The sequence below is a fragment of the Cygnus olor genome, chromosome 17, assembly GCF_009769625.2.
Source record: "Cygnus olor isolate bCygOlo1 chromosome 17, bCygOlo1.pri.v2, whole genome shotgun sequence".
Lineage (NCBI taxonomy): Eukaryota > Metazoa > Chordata > Aves > Anseriformes > Anatidae > Cygnus > Cygnus olor.
The window spans coordinates 10,266,482-10,284,777 of NC_049185.1; the positions used below are offsets into that span (position 1 = coordinate 10,266,482).

General features: G+C 39.5%; 1 protein-coding gene across 3 annotated transcripts in view; it reads left to right on the top strand.

The window, feature by feature from the left end:
* TMEM132D (transmembrane protein 132D) overlaps positions 1-18,296 on the top strand; it is a 250,603-nt gene that overhangs the window by 156,733 nt on the left and 75,574 nt on the right. The gene's annotated exons all lie outside the window — the stretch shown is intronic.

Genomic DNA, 18,296 nt, shown 5'->3' on the forward strand with positions numbered 1-18,296 from the left:
TTTTAGCACCTTGAGAAACAGATTTTAACTCATGAAGTTTTGCTTCATACAGTGGTTCACTGCATGAGTGCAAATTACAGCTACCAATGGAAGGTGGCATCATGCTCTCTTTGATGTATACACTGACTTTTTGGAGGCAGGAACTGAGTTCATGGCATTCCCAGTATTCAGACCTCACTCTTGTTTCATGGAATAGTATCCTATAGTATCAGTTAACATGTCTTACTTGAATCACGGGTAGTCTTACATTTAGTCTAGGGTCTGGGCACTTCCTGAAACATTTCTTTCTGCTTTTTAATTCTGACTACATGGTTATTTGGGAGTGAGAGGAGAAGCAATGCTCATGGCATGAATTCTGAGTAATTTTGAATTGCCTCAGAAACACAAATTATAGTACATAAATAATTGTCTATTCTACATAATGCATTCAAATGGGCTGCTTCACTTCACCATCAGAGTGCAAACTACACGGTTTGAAAAATACCTGATCCTTTAGCCTTGATCTTACCTTAAAAAATAACAGATATCCAAATTCCAAGTCCAAGCTGCATTTTGTGATCTTCCTCTTCTCTCCACATTTCTTCTTCATCAGGGATGAAGTGCAGTTGTCTGGGGTCTGACTCCCTCATTTTTGTTTTTAGACCATCTGTTAGAAAATGTTGACACAATATTATTTAGCAGTGAAAGAAAAAAAAAATCAATCTCAAAGCCTTTAAAAAAATGTAACCTGGATGGTTGCTTAGTGGTAGCCAGTTAATTATGCCATTACTGAAGGCTGGGGGTGTTCTCTACAATTCCAGACCCACGGAGCTAATGATGACTATTATTATAATTTACCAACTTTAGAAATACTCACATGTTGTGATGCTTTATTTCACTAAAAATATTTCTTCTCATTTGTAATGTCTCATGCTTTTATTACCATACAGCTGTATGTCACGTTTGAAACAGGTCTTTCCATCTTGAATTGTGGCCATCTTACAAATCAGAGTTGTATACCTAATCCCTTTGTTTTGCACAACTCTTTTCATGGACTAGTTTCTGCTGTTGAGCAGTGGGTGGTCTCTGTTGGTTTCTTGATAAAAGAAGAGGATTTCAGGTCTTCAGATTGGACCCTGATGTGCAGTCACACAAGTTCTGAAGTACTGAGGTCTAAGGCTGTAGAGGTGATATGATTTACATAATCTGAATTGTGGGGATTTGGTTAGCTCCATCCCTTAATGAAAAGATAAAAGATTTTTTTTTCCGTTGGTTCTGTTGGTTGCAGAAAACACTGGTTCTTCTCACACATATCCATGATCCATGACTGCTTTAGTATAAAGCAATACAGTGACCAAAAAAAATCATAAGAACAAAGATTCTTCTGGCAGTTGCTACAAGTAAGCACACTCTCTTCATTTCCATTAGAAGATGAAAAAAAGCCAGCCTATTTTCCAGAAGCAAAAAATTCAAAGGTCATATAAAGTCTATAAAGTTATCAGTAGGTGACATTTTACAAGGCGACAGGTGTTGGTATAATGGGTTACAGAGAATGCAAAGATAAATAGCAGAGATCCTCTAATTACTGACAGACTTGTAATAGTTTTAACCTTCTTTGCATTAACTGCAGTATCAGGGAAGAAACTCTGGGGTATCACAAATCTCCAAATATTTGCAGTACCTCACTTTGTACTCAGGAAATGATGATTCAGGTGCAGACCTTTCAAGATGTGGAACTTTGATTAGTTTGGTACTTCAGATTTGTGAAGATCTGTGAATTTAGCAGAGCCAGTATGTAATATAAAAATTTTAAATAATAATAATAAAAAAGAATTAATCCTACTTCTCCATTTAGGAAGAACCACAATGAAAACAAAGTGTTATATTATTTCTCTACTTCTGGAGACTGGGGTTAATTTGGGTTAATGTTGCTGGGCTTCTTAGCGGAACATTTAATTTCATGTTTAGAAACACCAAAAAGAAATGCTGTTGAATATTTCAATTACAGATTAATTTTTCAAAAGAACCATTTTACTGCTTTTACATTACAGAGCTTTGGTTTTTGTTTGTTTTTAATTGACAAACACATACCACCTCTGCACCATCTTTGTTTTCTGTAGTCTTTTCTGACAGCTATTATGGATTTGTAAATTGCAAAGCAGAAGATTGGCCAATTTAGAGCTTCCTGTTTTCTTGTTTCAAAACTTTACAAAATGCTGCTGCAGAAGGACTTAAATACCAATATCAGGAGACACTGGCAATACCTACCTTGTGCTGAAGTTATTAGGACACTTGCTACAATAACCTTACCTTTCGCCAGTGTTTATTTTTTTGGCTGTGGCATATTAGCATTCCAGATTTTGAGACCCCTGCAGGATCCTACTCCAGTAGCAACAACACAAGGTGCAGAAGAGCACTCTAGGATATTGATGAGAAAAGCTGTAGCGTGTATTTTATGGATGTGTGGGTATCATAAATGCTGATATTTCTGACACTTTAATAACAGTTTTTCTAATTATGAAGTGTAACAGAACCCATCTTCGTAAGCTGTGCATGGGACCCCAGCCAGCCATTGTTAGCAGAATGGGAGTAGCATGGGAGAAGATGTTTAATTTGAGAACATTGTGAGAGCCTGTGAGCACCTGTTTGGATATTTGCAATGCATGATCCTTTCCCTTAAGCCTGATGAAATACAGGCAAAGTTGTTTATCTAGGGTTATAAAAAGTTATTGGCCTTTACCATGATTGCTTTGTGGTGCCTCTTATAGCCATGTAGTGATGTCTTGCCTTGTTGACAGAGACTAAAACACCCACTAAACCACTGTGGAAGAGGCAGGTATTTGTATGGAATAATTTTCTTCACCAGCACAGCTTGTGCTATCATTCGTGCATGGCCGCTATCCCACCCCGCTTCCATTTCCCTGCCAGCTCTCTCACCACAGGGTCTGTGTCCCCACGTAATGTGTGGCCAGGGAACTTGAGAAGAGCAGTCTTAAGAACATGCTGATTGGTATGGGAATTATAGAGTTCTGGACAAGGGATGCCAGTGGACTACTACATGGTAATTACTGGAAATTTGGTGCCTTGAAAAAAAATCACAAGTGAACAGTGAAGAATGGAAATACCTTCTATTTAATTCTTTACTGTCAACTAGCATGCATATTAATTATCATCCTTCTTGTAAAATTCACCTGTAGTAGGATATCCATTGAGATACAAAACCTTGCACCTCTTAAGACCTCTGAAATACGTTTCTAAAAAGACATATGGTCCATTCATTCATTAATGGTCTTGATCATGCTAAACTGCTGAGTTTTTTTGAGTTGAGGACTGGCAATGTAGTGTGACAGCCGGTGAGAATATATGCTTGAATATTCTAGAATATGACTTTATATTACGTTGACATTCAAGAGAATCAGCTTCCAATTCCTACTTGACTCCTTTTTCTTCCCTGTTCTATTTCACTCTTGTTTTTTTAGGTGATGAATGGCATGGATTTAATCACTCAAACTGTACATTTGCTGCCATCGATTATTGTTGGTTTTTAAACATTCTGTCAGCTCTTTCATAATTGTGGTATTCACCTTTTGTTGAACCTTAATGATTAGGTGAGGATGAGAGACACAAGAGGTTCTGTAGCCATCTGTGTACATACAAGATAATCCCTACTGAGAAAGGCAGAGGGCAGATATGACATGCTGGTAAATGGATAAGTTGAAATCTGTTCTGTAAATAATAATAATAAAAATGGCGAATAATAAAATGCCTGGGCTGGTTCTTAAGTGAACCAGCTCTGGATCTGTAAATCACCCATTTTCTCTGTATATATGCCCTAAACCTATTCTGTCTGTGCTGTCACTTTATTTAATAACCTGATAAGGAATCAGGGCAAAATACCTGCTCCATAAATCTCACAGGGGGAGATGTTGGTTCCAGGGTTGATAAATCCCTTGTTAGAGTAGTCCTTTGACTGGAAAATAGAATGTGTTAACTTTGCTTTCCCTTAGAATACAGAAAAAATGTATGCAGAATGCCCAGTGTCCCTTCAGAAATTCCTTGAAAGGGTTGCAGGTTTCTGACCTTTAATTTTTGATTGCACGTGTGTTTTAAATCTATAAATCAGCAAATTAATTTTAGAGTCAGCTTGACTTACACAAATATAAGTTGTCCTGAAGTCTGAGGCATTTTACTGGGTTTAAAAATACATCTGTGGACCAGTGTTTCAGGTGGTGGTAGGACATAAGCTGATGAAGAAGCCAGGGCATTTGAGAGGTCCCCTGTGTTTTCAAAGCCTATGAACCTGCATTTTTTTCCCAAGCAATACAGTCTTGAGACTCCTCAGCCCTTACAGATGAACTTGTCTTAATGCCATGTATAATAGTTGACTTCGTATCATCTGTGCAGTCAGGAAACAGCAAAGTTACGCCTTCTGGAGCAGGAATCCTTGAGTGCTGCAGAGTCATGGTAACAGTGGCTCAGCAGTCCTGGATTGCCTCATGCTGATCATGGTGTTAATATTTTGGAACTGATAATTTGGCATTCTTGCTGCCCAAAGAATCTCAAGCTCACTGGCAGGCAGGCCTGTCAGTGACTAGAAGCACAGGCTTCCTTCAGTCTTTTATCAAATTCAGCTCTGTTTTGAAGCATGGTTAGCTTTACACCCATGTATCCATGGAGTGTCTGTCTTTCCTTCTTACTAAATACACTGGGACAGCCCTTAGGTATGCTTATAATCTAGTCAGCATCAACCTAAAAATTAACCATATTGTTAGGAAGCAAAATGGACAGGAAGAAAAGATGGGATCTGAAACGTGATTAATGGTGCAGCGGTGAGGTTGCAGGCTGCCTGGCAGAGGCGAGAGCTCCAAAGACAACATTCCATCCCTCCCAGCCATATTTTAGCAGGCAAAGGTGGATGGTGAACTGTGAATTATGGACTTGTATTAGCAACTGAGCTTCCATTATCTCTGGTTTTGGCCCATTATTTATTATCCTCAAGCAGTATAATATCAGCCTCCAAGACAGTCAAGTGAGGTGTGAGACAGAGATAGATTTAAATCAGAAGTAGAAAAAAACCTCTGAGAAGCAACTCTTGATTTATGACAGGCTTAAACATAGAGTCAGTGACCAAAGTCCAGCTCATTACTTCACAGCAAACAGGTTGTAACAAAGACAAAGAATTATTCCTACTCATCTGACCCTACCGAGGAGTCCCAGCTTGATGAGCTGTCCCTGTTCTCAGAAGCAAACACACATTCAACTCTGTTCCTGCAGTGGAAAACTACTTCGGTGAAGATCAAACCGACCTGGTTTTCAGCTGCGAATGGAGGTGATTTAAACAAACTTGGGTGAGTTGTTAGGAAAAGGGATCAGATTATCCTTCATCTCAGGTGTAAATGTCTTTATTTGTTGAACAGAAATGTTTTATAATGCATAACATGTAACAAACTTCATACTTAGGATAATAGTTGGTAAAATGCTCCATTTGGGTATATCCTATCACAGTTATCAGAGCAACACTGAATGCAAACCCAGTTCCCATTACAGATGAACACATTCTTGTCCTCAGACCCATTAGACTCATTTTGGTTTGTGAGAAGCTATATTTATGGCAGTCATATTAAATAAATTGTATCCAAAACCTGAACACCAATTTAACATTATCCCTTTTAGATAATTTATTGATTCAAGTTGCTCCTGATGTTCTTTATAAAAATTTAATGAAAATGTTGACAGGAAATAAACTGTTCTATGTACCATCAGCATAAGAAGCTGGATGAATAGACCAAATAAATAAATAAAATAAATCGCTGCAACAAAGAGGTTATGTGTTATATAGGAAGCATTTCCATATTGAAATCACTTATAATAATAACAGGAATCAACTGCTGTCATGCCAGTACCAAACGCTGAAGGATTTTAAGAACTCCTAAGATACTGATGGCCTTATAAATGTATCTGTATGAAGAATTTCGGTTTTAGCTAGTGCTGTTTATGTTTTGGTAGCACCTCAATGTCAAGCTCAGACTTGGCCACCAGCATGCTCAGTGCTGTGGAAATGCAGATTTAATTATAGCCTTACCCTGAAGAACTCAGAAGATAAACAGGCGCCAATCTTAAAAACATAAAGAAAACATTGGGCCCTTCTCACAGAAGAACAATGGGGATTTGGGCAGTGTGATGCAGTTCCCCTGAAGTTAACCCAATTGCCTTCTCTTGGACCCAAGGTTTCAGCTCAGCTCTTCTTCCCCACTGCAGATCATGGAGCACAGAGCACAGATCTGGTTGTGTAAGTGCCATTGGTGCTGGAGCTTATGGTCCACGTAGCTCCAGAGGTGGTGTGGCTGTCCCCTCCTCTTCCCCAGGCCTTCTGTCCTGCTCCAGTGCTTTGCCGCCCCTCACGCTGGCAGTGCTCTTGTTTTCTATCAGGAGCTGCTCAGGAGAACACAGGAGGCCTGTGCTGGGGCGGCCGAGTAGGATGTTGGAGGTTATTTCAGCCTTCTCTCTGCTATCTGTCATCTTAAGCTGACAATAAGGATGCTTTCAGGTGAACTGAATGAATGCTTTTCTGTGGGAGAGCTGAAATGCGAATCCCCAGCCACGTGTACGATATGGACAAACAAACTGATTACAAGGAGGATATGCTGTCAGCTGTGACTGGCCTGGGTTCTGCCTCGCCATTGGGAAGTGCAGGATCACATCAGCTGATTTGGCAACTTTAAGGCTGAATGTTTCTAAACACTTCCACTGACACCCATCTTTGCAAAAAAGATGTCAAGATACTAATTTAAAAACTTTAACCTGCCTAATTTATGGTTTTTAATTTACAATTACAGTACTAAACAAGCTTTCAAATATTTAATTAAAATGTTACCCATTTCTGAAAAGTGACCTTTTAAATCAAGATGATATTAGTAAATCACAGATGAGACATTGAGAAACTGTTGTATCATTGTGATATTGCAAGCAACCATTTTCTTTTTGTAAGTATATCCTATTGCTTTCTATAGTTAGGTAGGCCAAGGTCAATTTCTTCTCAAAAAACAGACTTTTCATTCTCCCAGTAATGAAAACTACCTGCCCTGGTTTTAATTCATCTTTCTTGAAATTAGCTATCCAAATGACAACAGTACAACAGACAATGCCTCTCCCCATTGTCTGTTAAGTGTTTCTGACCTGGAAATGCTGTTTCTCCCTTTCAAGTGATGCACGTTTTATTTCAGTTCTGTTTCTTTTTTTCTGTTTTTACTCTTTGATTGATTTTTTACAATTGCATGTGTTTACCCGTGACTGAGTATTATCTCCAAGTCTTTCTTTTTCTGTGTTGTTTCAGGCCTCTTAGCTGATGGATGAAATTCTTGCTACTAGTCCCCATGGCTGAACTGTGAACTGTGTATGTAGTTCAAACTACTACATTAACAATGCCTCCGAAACTGATATCTTTAGCAAATGTTCCAGGGTCATTATTGACAGTAATAAATAAAATCTGTCCCAAGAGTAATTCTGGAATATTGTTTATCAGTTCAGAGGAACGTGTTGTCTGTATGCCTGTTGATCTCATGGTTTTACCTGGATCTGAAAGCCCACTCTATGGATTGGTTCTCTGAGACTCAGGCAACTTCAACAGAAAATACTGAAAAGCTTGTTAATCAGTCTTTCTGTGATGCATGAGTCAGTTTAGATTCCATTTCACATTCTAGTAATTGTAATGAGCCTGTACAGCTAATAGGAGAAAATGTTTCACCCAGTAAACACATAATAATCCGTTATGCTTCAGAAACTAATTGAATCAAAGGTATCTGAAGCTACAAGACATTTTTCCTTTATGTAGATGTCATTTTTTTATACTTTTTTGGAGCATGTGATATTGGCACCTATCTGTATCCAAACAATGGAGCAGAGCTGAGCAGTCCAACCTGGAGTGACAGCCCTGGTATTCCTACACGACTGTGTTCGAGAAGTGAATACACTCACTTTGCAAGGGGGGTAATGTATAGAATTAATTTTCAAATTAGAATTGCCAATGAAAAATGATGTAGTTTGGTCCTCTACTTATTAATACTATTATGTTAAACACTGGCCTTACTCTGGCACGCTTCTGTTGTCTACGTACCAACAAACTGGCAGATGCATGAGTCACTAGCGCATAGCATTTTGTTTTGTACACAGAGACTGAAATAAGAAAATAATGCAAGCACTTGGTAATCAAAGATGACTGCTTTCTGCCTTATCTCCAGAATCTGACAAATGCCATAGTCTTTGGATTTTTTTCCTTCCAGAATTACTGATGACACTGGGGCTCTTAACATTTGAAATAGCAAGCGATAGCTCTTTCCCATTAAAATTCAACATTTTGTTGACCTGTTGAGCATGCAATGAAATGGTAACTGCGCTCACTGTGATGTCAATGCAAATGTTTTGCTACATAAATTCCCAAGCAATGAAAGCCAGCAAACAGGTCTTCCAGTTTAAAACATTTTTTTTCTATCAAAAGTTACAAAAGGCTCATGGAAAAAGATCTTAATGATGTTGTTGTTGTTTAAGACGAGGTTAGAAATCTTGTTTTTGTATTTGGAGCTGCAGTTGCTAGCTGACTAATACTGTAATCACCTGTAATAATAGGAGGCAACAGTCACGCAGTTTTTGTCTGAGTGGGGGAATGAGTAATGAGGGCTTAGACTGGCTGCTGGCAAAGCTGCTGACAGCCACACAATTTGATGTGGAACATCAAAAATTAGGTTCCCTAGAGAAACAGGAAAAAACAGAGGATATTTTTCTTATGAATTAAAGTCTAAGAAAAATGGCTTTGCATAACAGCCGCTGTTCTTTCTTAAGTGCAAGTTACATGTTTTTCTTGATTAGACACATGCAGTTGAATTGGGTTGAAATAAGCTCAGTCCTTCAGCCTTTGACAGTCTTTCTGTGTTGCTCTGAGCCTGAGTGATGCTATGAAATGTAGAAGGACCAGGAAAACATGGCAGATACTGCAAGTTCCACCCAGAACTTGTCTCTGCTTCCGTGGACACAAGATTTAGAAGACCTAGTCCCTTGTCATACTGCTGCCAAGCCACTGGTATTAAAAATGTTATGCATTTAAAACAGATGCCATTTGGTGGCAAATTGAGTTTTCAGAATGACAGTTTCAGAAATATTTGATAGTTTCTGTGCAGCTCAGTTTCAGCCAGCTGAAAGGGACATTTTCAAACTTTTTTTTTTTTTTTAAACAGGGATGGTGTTTGCTTACTTTCCATTGAAATACAGTCAGACTAGGTTTGTAGGAAACAGATTACTGCCTTCTGTTCCTTTTTTGTTTCATGTCAAGTTTCACTCATAGGATTTAGTAACAGTGCTGCCATACAAGGGTAGGAAACATTGCAAAACAGTCTTTAATTCTCACTGTTAAATTGCTTTCACTGAAATAAGGTAGATCACAAAGTTTTCTTCTGTGCTCAGATCTGGCAAATTTGGTCACATCAGGATCTGAATTTTACAGTGATTTAAGAACAGTCTTCAAATGCACATTCACTGAAGTGATGATCTTCTCTCCCTTTGTAGAGAATCTTTCTGAAGATCGCTGAGATTCCCGGAGTGGAGAGAGCTCTAGATGTTGTTAGCTGTCCCGTGCCCTGCTCAGAGAGCAAGTTGCTCAGGGCTGTCCCCTCTTGAGTCTTGAGCACCTCCAGAGTTGGAAATCCCACAATCTGTCTGGGCAACCTGTTTCAGCATTTGACCACCCTCACAGTAAAAATTCTTTCCGTGCATCTAAATGGAATTTCCTGTGTTCTACCTTGTGTCCAGTGCCTCTCATGCTGTTGCCATACACACCTGAGAAGAGGCTGGCTTCATCTCCTTTGTATCCTCTGATTGGGTATCTATAAAAAGCATTAAGGTCTCCCCTTTGCCTTCTCCTCCTAAGGCTGAGCAGGCTCAGCTCTCTCCACCTCTCCTTGCATGTGTGCTCCAGCCCTCAGCCCGCTTGGTGGCCCTGTGCTGGCCTCGCTCCAGCCCGTCAGTATCCTTGGCTTGAGCTACAGCCTCTTTTGGCTCCCCATCTCTTAATTTATGTGGTTATGAAAAGATTTTTCCCTTTTGGCATAATAAGGGGATGTTGCCTTAATTGGTTCCCTTCAGAACCAATAGTGATTTGAATAAAACATAGCTGAAAAGGAAGCAGCAAATTTCTTGCTACTGAAATACATCCATCACCACCATGGTGCTGCTAGAGCAAAGCAGCCGGATATCATCACTCTTTTCAGCTTCTTAACATTATATTTATATGTATTTTGTGATTTTGAGGGACTGTTTGGGGGCTTGGGCTCCCCATTTTTTTCCCTCTCTTTTGAGGATTAAGGTTTTTTAAATTATTTATTTACAAACCATGAAAATCTCCCCAAAATGGATTTTAACAAGTGTGTAATTGGATAATTTGACAACTGGTATGCTAAAGCCCCAGAGACCAGGAATTACACTTCACTACAGAATAGTCGTTCTTCATGTAGAATTAATTAGATTTCCTCTAGATTACAAGTAGCAAGAAGAGTAGTCAATTAAGAGAATTATTCTCTGACTCTTCAATCCTCCTTTTAATTGCCAGCCAGTGGTATTAAGAATTCCTTTTTCTTTGTGAGATGTCTTTAGAGGCAGGCTCCAGAAAGACGATGAGGGACAGTGGATTAAACACTGGTCCAGGACTCAGAAGAAATGGGCTCTGGCTCTGTGTGCAACTCTGAGTCACTTTCTGAGGGACTGATTATGCATTGGGTCTGAAAGCTGCTGGGTTCATGGGAGGCAGACAGGAAAATGAATGCAGGTTCCTGATCAGGAGAGGGTAATGTTTTTCAGCAGCACTGCTAAATTAAGCAATGCTTACTCCTCTTCTCACCCCAGCCCGCTCTTGGCTGGGTTAGTACAAATGCCCAGGCGGCTGCTGCAGTGCTGGGCCGAGGAACTGAGCTTAGCTAAGAATAACCCCTCTTTTTCTGTCGGGTCATTCTGAATCCACCTTGGTTCCTCAGGCTGCTTCATCACCTACCCATACACATAAGAGCAGCACAAAGAAAAAGCTGGGGCAGAAGCCACTTCAGCCAGCGTGGCTCCAGAAAGGACAGCTTCAGGAACAAAACCTGGGCACAACCTGTAAGATCTGTAGGGCAGCTGGAACCTTTGTTATGTGTGGACATTGGCAGAGCATCTACTGCTGAACAGGATCAAAAATCGCTCTGTTCTGGCCAACCCTCTCCGAGAGCAGGGACTGGGGCACACAACCAGTGGAGGTGTTGCCTTTGTGATGATTTTTGTTTTGTTTTGTTTTGTTTTGTTTTGCTTTGTTTGGGGGCTATGCGGAATGAATTTGACAAACTGGATTTATGTGCAGGATGTTTCTGAACCTGCTCGTGTGAAACCTCTGCCTAATGAAGAATATATGTGCAGGGAGATCTTTCGTCCTGTACCTCCTTTCTCCTTGCTTTCACACTGGCTGGCTGGAGTGGCTTTCTGTGTGGGACAGCAGACGAGGAGAGGCTCAGAGGGGGGAAATGCTCTTGTTTAGGCAGGCAGGGATAAAGCAGAGCAGCAGCCTGTGATTCAGCTGGATGTCTGTGTCATGCACCGTACCTCCCAGGGCTCTCCTCTCGCCTCTCGCCTTACGCTGTGCCTAGGGAGAACTTCAGTCCATGAACTGTGCAAAGGGATATTTTCATGTGCTACTACATAGTGTCAGAAAGAACAATAGGAACACATGGCATCCAGGACAGTGGTCCTACTCACCTTGGAACAAGGGCAGTACAGACTTGTCTAAAGGTAGATGACATGGCCCCAAATCGTGCAGAATTAAGATTTCAGAGTTTCAAGTTTACTGAATGCAAAGACAAGAAAATTTATAAGATGTTTATTTCATTTTTGTTGTGACTTTCAAAAAGAGATGAGGAAAAAAAAGTAAAATGGTAAACCTCTATAGCTGAGATTTCAGAGTACCTAACATGTTGTTTTATAATCACTGATGTCATTTATAATTGTGAGGAGACTACAAAAAAGCAACATCAACAACATCAAAATGTGAAAAGTGGGCATTTAAAAAGCTTGACATTTAAAGAGTCTAAATTCTAGGCATATAAGAAATGTAAATGTGAACTATAAAAAAAATCATATTCTTTTTCATACCACTTACTTGTAGCTATCATAACATAACACAATCACTACCCTGGAGTAGGATTCTGTAAAATTACTACCCTGGAGGTACAGTAGTCACAGTTCAAAGTGACTTTTTTTCTGCAATGCTAAACTTCTATTTCCTACACACGTCAGCCCTAAACAGTGTGAAAGTAAGTATTTAAGCCACTGTATACCTTGCATGCAAATCAGTCCTGACAATTTGAAAATAGATTACAGGACCTTCAAATGTTGAAAACAAACAGTGTTTTGTTTTGTTTTGTTTTTAATATTTTTTTAATTAAAAAAAGAAGTAAAAAGTTAAAGTGCATATGGAAAAGCAGTGTGGTTTCATAAAGAACAGTAATACACTATAGTAATAAGTCTTTTCATTGTAATTCATACTGAAAATCCCAGTTGCTACTTGTGAATTTGTAAGGCAAATTACCTTTGAATTTAACAATTCTGTCTGTTTTAATGGAATAAAGGTGTGTTGTTTTCATGTATGGATTTTCTCTTTGATCTTAGAAAGATGTCAGGAAGGTGGAGTTAAGTTTCCCTGTCATAACTGGGTGCGATCTAATATATATATATAGCTCTGCTGAATTGGTGATAACAGGAACGACTTAAAAAAAATAAAAAGATTAGATGTGAGGGGAAAATCAAGCATTTCAACGTTTGAAACAGAGAGGGAAAAAACTGAACATATGTAAAAATATGTTAAAGTATACATCTAATTTTGTCATAAACTACACCATAGGAGAATAGATCTGTACTGCAGCTGGTATGGCAAGACAACCGAAGCTCTCCTACTTTAGGGACTTGTTTGAGCAGATGCAGTAAAAAACACTGTCAGTTTCTGTAGTTTAGTGGCATGTTCTATTCTATGGTCTCTTAAATGATTTGTCAATTTCTTATTGTAAAAAAATTATTTCTTTTTAAACTTAGTCTTCTGAAGTGATTCTCTGCTTTTTCTCTGTACCAGCCTTCCAACGATGTTCCACTTGTTATACGTAACAAGTGAAAGGTCTTTACATGAAAGAACAAGTACGGCTCCAGTTATCTTTGTTTCTAGTGTATCTTTTCCATATTAAGCTGGGAAGATGTGTATAAAAAATGAGAGTGAATTTGTTGGTATTTAGCTGGAATATAGCTGGACTATTCTGCGAGGCTGAAGCCATTTCCTTTCCTTGTTTCCATTTCCATTTCCATGTATCTCTATAGCCGTATCAAATAGCATGCTTTCTGGGGCAGAGACTGCTTTACATATATTATTTATCTGCCGGGTATGTAACAGTGTGGCCCTGATTTCAGATGGATATGCTGGATGACAATGGAATGCTAATAATAATACACAAGCAAGCTCAAGTAATGGAGCATGTCTGCCTGCTCAGTTTTTGCAAGGGAGCTTGAAGAAGTAATTTAGGACTCCGCAATTATGAGACTTAATAAACAGATTTTTTTTCTAGGATTCTGAGTAATAAACTTATTTGGAGGAGAAAACAATCAAACAAAAAACAACAAACAAAAACCTTCAGTCCTTCACAATGTCATCAGCTTTTTCTCATTGTCTTACATGGAAATGTGACAACATCCAGTCTGACAACTTTTTGCTTTCTTTGTTTTGCTTTTGAAAAATTCATGTGTTCAGATCACTCTGGTTGTCCTGGCCCAGCACAAGGCTGCTCTGTATTGTCTTCTAGTATCTGTACTATGAAAGGAAAATACAATGTGATTAATCCTCAGGCATAAATTTTACCTTTTACTTTTTAGGAGGAAGGTCTGCCAAGTTAGTCTGTTTCTGTGACACTTCTGTTTAGAAGTGCAGTAAAATAAAAAAAAAAAAAAAAAGAGAGAGAGAGAGAGAGAGAGATTCTTCCAGGATAAATGCAGCCAAATTACAGGACACAGAGGAAAACAGCAGTTCTGCAACGCCAGCTGAGATTGAGGTCAGTCAAGCCTTATAGAAAGTGAGGTTCTGTTTTGCTAGTGTTTGGGACATTAGACAAAAAGAACTGGGCTAGTAACTGGAAAAGATTGGGAACCCCTGCACAAAATCTTTTTTTCTGACCTCCATACAACCTAATAATCCAGATTAACAAAATAGGAGGAAGGACCATCAGAGATCTTTTAGGATATTGAGGAGGCAGATTTTAGTGTTTTGTACATGTCTCTAATGGATTCTCATAGTCCAGAAGACTTCAAAGATTAAGGTCAAAAGGATATGTTTTCCTGTTTCTTTTGATGAAAATGCACAGGGGTGTCAGTAAAGAATGTAATCTGCTGAGAAACTGAAAAAAATAAATAAATCCAGAGTAAGGAAAGAACTTAAATCATTTTTCAGGATTTGCCATTTACTAGGGGCACTGAGGAATCTATCTGCAGCTCTGTCACCTTTCCTTGCCCTGCTACAAGCAGAATCTGAAAAAAAAGCAGAAGCCAGCACTCTTCCAGAGACCTTGAGAGTTGACCTGATTTCATCATTGTAGTAAATTCCCTCTGGGCAACATGCAACCTGATAGCAGGTTCTTTGCTTTTGTATTGCCAGCAAACCACCCCTTTATGTAATTGTGACACTGAATGGTCCAACATGCCCACATAAACAGCTGGGCAATTATCACCTCCGCAACATCTGTCTGGCCAAGAAATGCCCTTGCTCCTTTGTGAGCTGGGTTTGATCCAGCACTGTCAAGAACAAGATCACCTGCTTTGTTATCTCCTGCATACAGCAGGCGGTGGTCCTCTGATTGTTTGCTGGTTTCCTATTTTTATCCTCTTTAGATTTACAGAATTTCTTGTTACTTTCTCGAGTGTCCAGCCTGGATACACATTAAACATCAATGAGTTTATAATAGTATTTTTGTTCTCTTTCCAATAGGGAGCAGATCTTAATTGTAAGACTTCTTGCTGATGATGTCTAACAGCGGTTAGTTAATGTGAATCTACTAAAAAAGACTTAAGAACTAGCCAAAATGTTAGTAATACTGGTAGCATGTTGTGGTAAGATGTCTGTATGGGCTATTTGTTTATGCCTGTAGATGCTTGTAGCTTAACAAAATAAAGGCTCCTTTTTCTATTCTCCCAGGTGAGAAAGAAGCCATGTCATTAAAAAGCAGTCTGGTTGCACAAACACAGCCATGGTTTCTGCTGGTAGCACTGCATTTGGATCTTCGTGGTGCTTTTCATACTCTCTCAGGTGTAGAGTCAAAATAAGGTAGTTTTAATTCCTGTTCCAACACTGACTTTCTAAGTGCGTTTGAGTAATTCCACCATTTCTAAACCCAGCCGATTCTTCTGCTCATCCACTTCCTCACTTGTGTAACAAAGATACTGTGGGTGTTTTGTTCCTCTCTCCTGGAGTAGTACTAATTTTAGTTAAATAATATTTGTCAAGCTGTTTGAATTCCTCCAGTAGAAACTCTTATAAATGCTGAAAACAGTGAAGAAGAATTTGGATGCTCCAATAAACTGAATTGATATATACACTGAACTGATAAATACAATAATTGTTTTAACTTCATAATTATCCTCCCACTGCCCTCTACTGGATGGCTTATCTCACCTTCCTACGGATATAATTTCATCACACCAGTATTTGCAGTACACATGTGAATATCTTCTTGTTCACTGTCTCTTACTTGTCTGTTTGCACTATTCCTGACACATACAAAGGTTGCCCAAAGTAACAACAACAAAGGACAGTTGTTCTCTTTCAAAGGTCACTACGTGCACTCAAAAATGTATGTTTGTATAATTCCTTTAGTAACGGTAATTAATGCACAGAAAAGGCTGAGGGGTAGTAGCAAGGAAAAGGAAGGATAGGAATACTACAGTAGATGAAGCAGCTGAGGTCTGTTCCGTTAACAAAATGACATTTAAAAATATCTGCCACTGGGGTCTCATCACCTCTCTTCTTTTTATTTTTCTTAATTGTATTAATCAAGAGTTGCTTCATGGACAAATGGCTCAAAGAAAGTAACAAATTTTCCGTTTTTAAGAGTATTAATACTAAGAAATGTTGAAGAATGCTTGCAATAAGCACTTAGAGGAACTTAACAGAACCTAATGTTACATTTACTTAATAACTATCCAGCAGATAGCACTTCTGTGATCTTTGATACATCTTACCAATTTTAATAAAGATTGCAATAGTAATATTTTAATTATATCAGAGGGTGGAGTACTTAATATGAGAGATTCTCTCTGATGCAATGTATGCACCTCTGCTGCAGAGTAAACACTTTCTGACACTTTTATTCTTCCCACCTGAATATTGGCAGAGCTCTGTAAAACCCAACTACACATAACTGAGCTGCCAGGAGAATGCCAGCCAGGTTGGGAGACAGGATGAGAGAGCACCAGACCAGCACCGTGGGAAGGAGCTGGTAGCTCTGGTGTCCCCATTCCCCCTAATCTCCACCCAGGGTGGGGTGGTCCCCCCAAAAATTCACATTCCTTTTTCCTGTTCACTTGAGAAATCTGTCCCCATTTTGTCAGATGTTGGTAGAAAAAGATTCCTGTGGTTTTGGGGGGCATCTGGACAGTGGTTAAATACAGGCTGATGCTGCCCTGAAACATGGAAGATTTTAGATCAGTGGCTTTGGTTTAGGCTTTAGTTTCATGCTTCACTTTGAGCATTTGACAAATAACTCTAAATGTCGACCTTAGAAAAACTGCTTTGGAATACAAGTGTTAGTCCAGCTGCATCTAATGTGAGCACTTTACCTTGTCACTATAACCTTGAGGGCTGTGGAGGAAAACTGTTAATAGGCTCCAATTGGTTTTATTTAAAGTAAGATAGATCTCTCCATGAAAGAACACAACAACTTCTGTTTTGTTGCTCCTTTTTATATCTGCCTGTTTCTCTTTCCATATAAACTCTCTGCCTTGCAGTTGAAACTCAGGAGAGAAAGCCAAAGTGAACATTTCACACCTTGCTTGTATAAACGGTTCATATGTTGGAAAAATCCCCACCATTGAGCAAATGTAATGATTTATGCAAGAAGAGATCTGCAGGAGCTGTACTACTATGTGACCACAATTCTTTATGGCTGCACAAATTACTTGCAGCTGCCCTCCTCTAAACTGTTCATGAGGCATTAGAGAAAAGGATTGATTTTCAGAATTCACTGGGAAGAAATGAAAATGAGTTTATTAATAAAGACATCAGTATAAAAGCTGTAAGCCACAGGCCTGTTGTTTTCCCACCTGAACACACCGACAGGCAGACTATTAGCTTGCTCTTTGTCTCTCTTGTACTCTAGTCACAATCATTCCCATTTCATGAGTGTTTATGTGAAGAAAACGATGCCCTATATTTGTGCTGGGTATTGGTGTAGAAGGGTATGAAAAGATAATCAAGTGATCTTCAAAATATATAAAAAATATTTTTCCATTTGGAAATTGTCTGTACTGCAGAAATGAATTGGAACAGACAGACAGTGTTTAGCACTTACCTGAACTCCTTCTCACAGCTTCCCAGAGCTGTGAGTGATTTTTTGCCTTTCTGTGCCAGCCAGACACAGAAAGGATGTACCTGTCTGCATGTGCAGCTACAGGTGTTTGATAAACAGTCTTCAGGGAACTCGCCAAACCTGGCAGAGGGCTCATGTTATTCTGTGTTGCTTTATTTTGGCTTTCTTGGTACTCCAGACTCTGCAGAAGCACTGTGGGGGACTGTCTGTCAGGACCCTGGGGGCACTAACAGGCCTTAGAGGTCCTGGCTGTGTCACCTGGGACCTCCTGCCCGCCCATGGGCCCAGGAGTCCCATTTTGGCTCAGCCCAGGGCCGGCCTACCCGACGTGGGGCCTGTGGTGTGTGTGGCCTGGGAGCTGAGGGCACCCGCCACACTCCCTTCACCAATACAGCACAAGGAATAGACTGGTGTGAAATCAATTGGATTGAATGCAAATAATATCGCTAAGCTCACTGCGTGTTCTGATTTAGTACTGGTGAGAGATACAGATTCATCTAAATCCTAGGACTGGTGGAAGGACTCTCCAAAACATCCCTCGTGGATGACCCCAAGCCAGAATTTTGCAGGCTGCAGGGAATAATAGATCAAGCATCAGAGAGGGGAGTGCTGGTCATAAATTGAAAACGAATCAGAAGGCAACACCAAGCAAAAACTTCTAGAGAGGAAAGATATGATGGACAATATTTGGTCAAA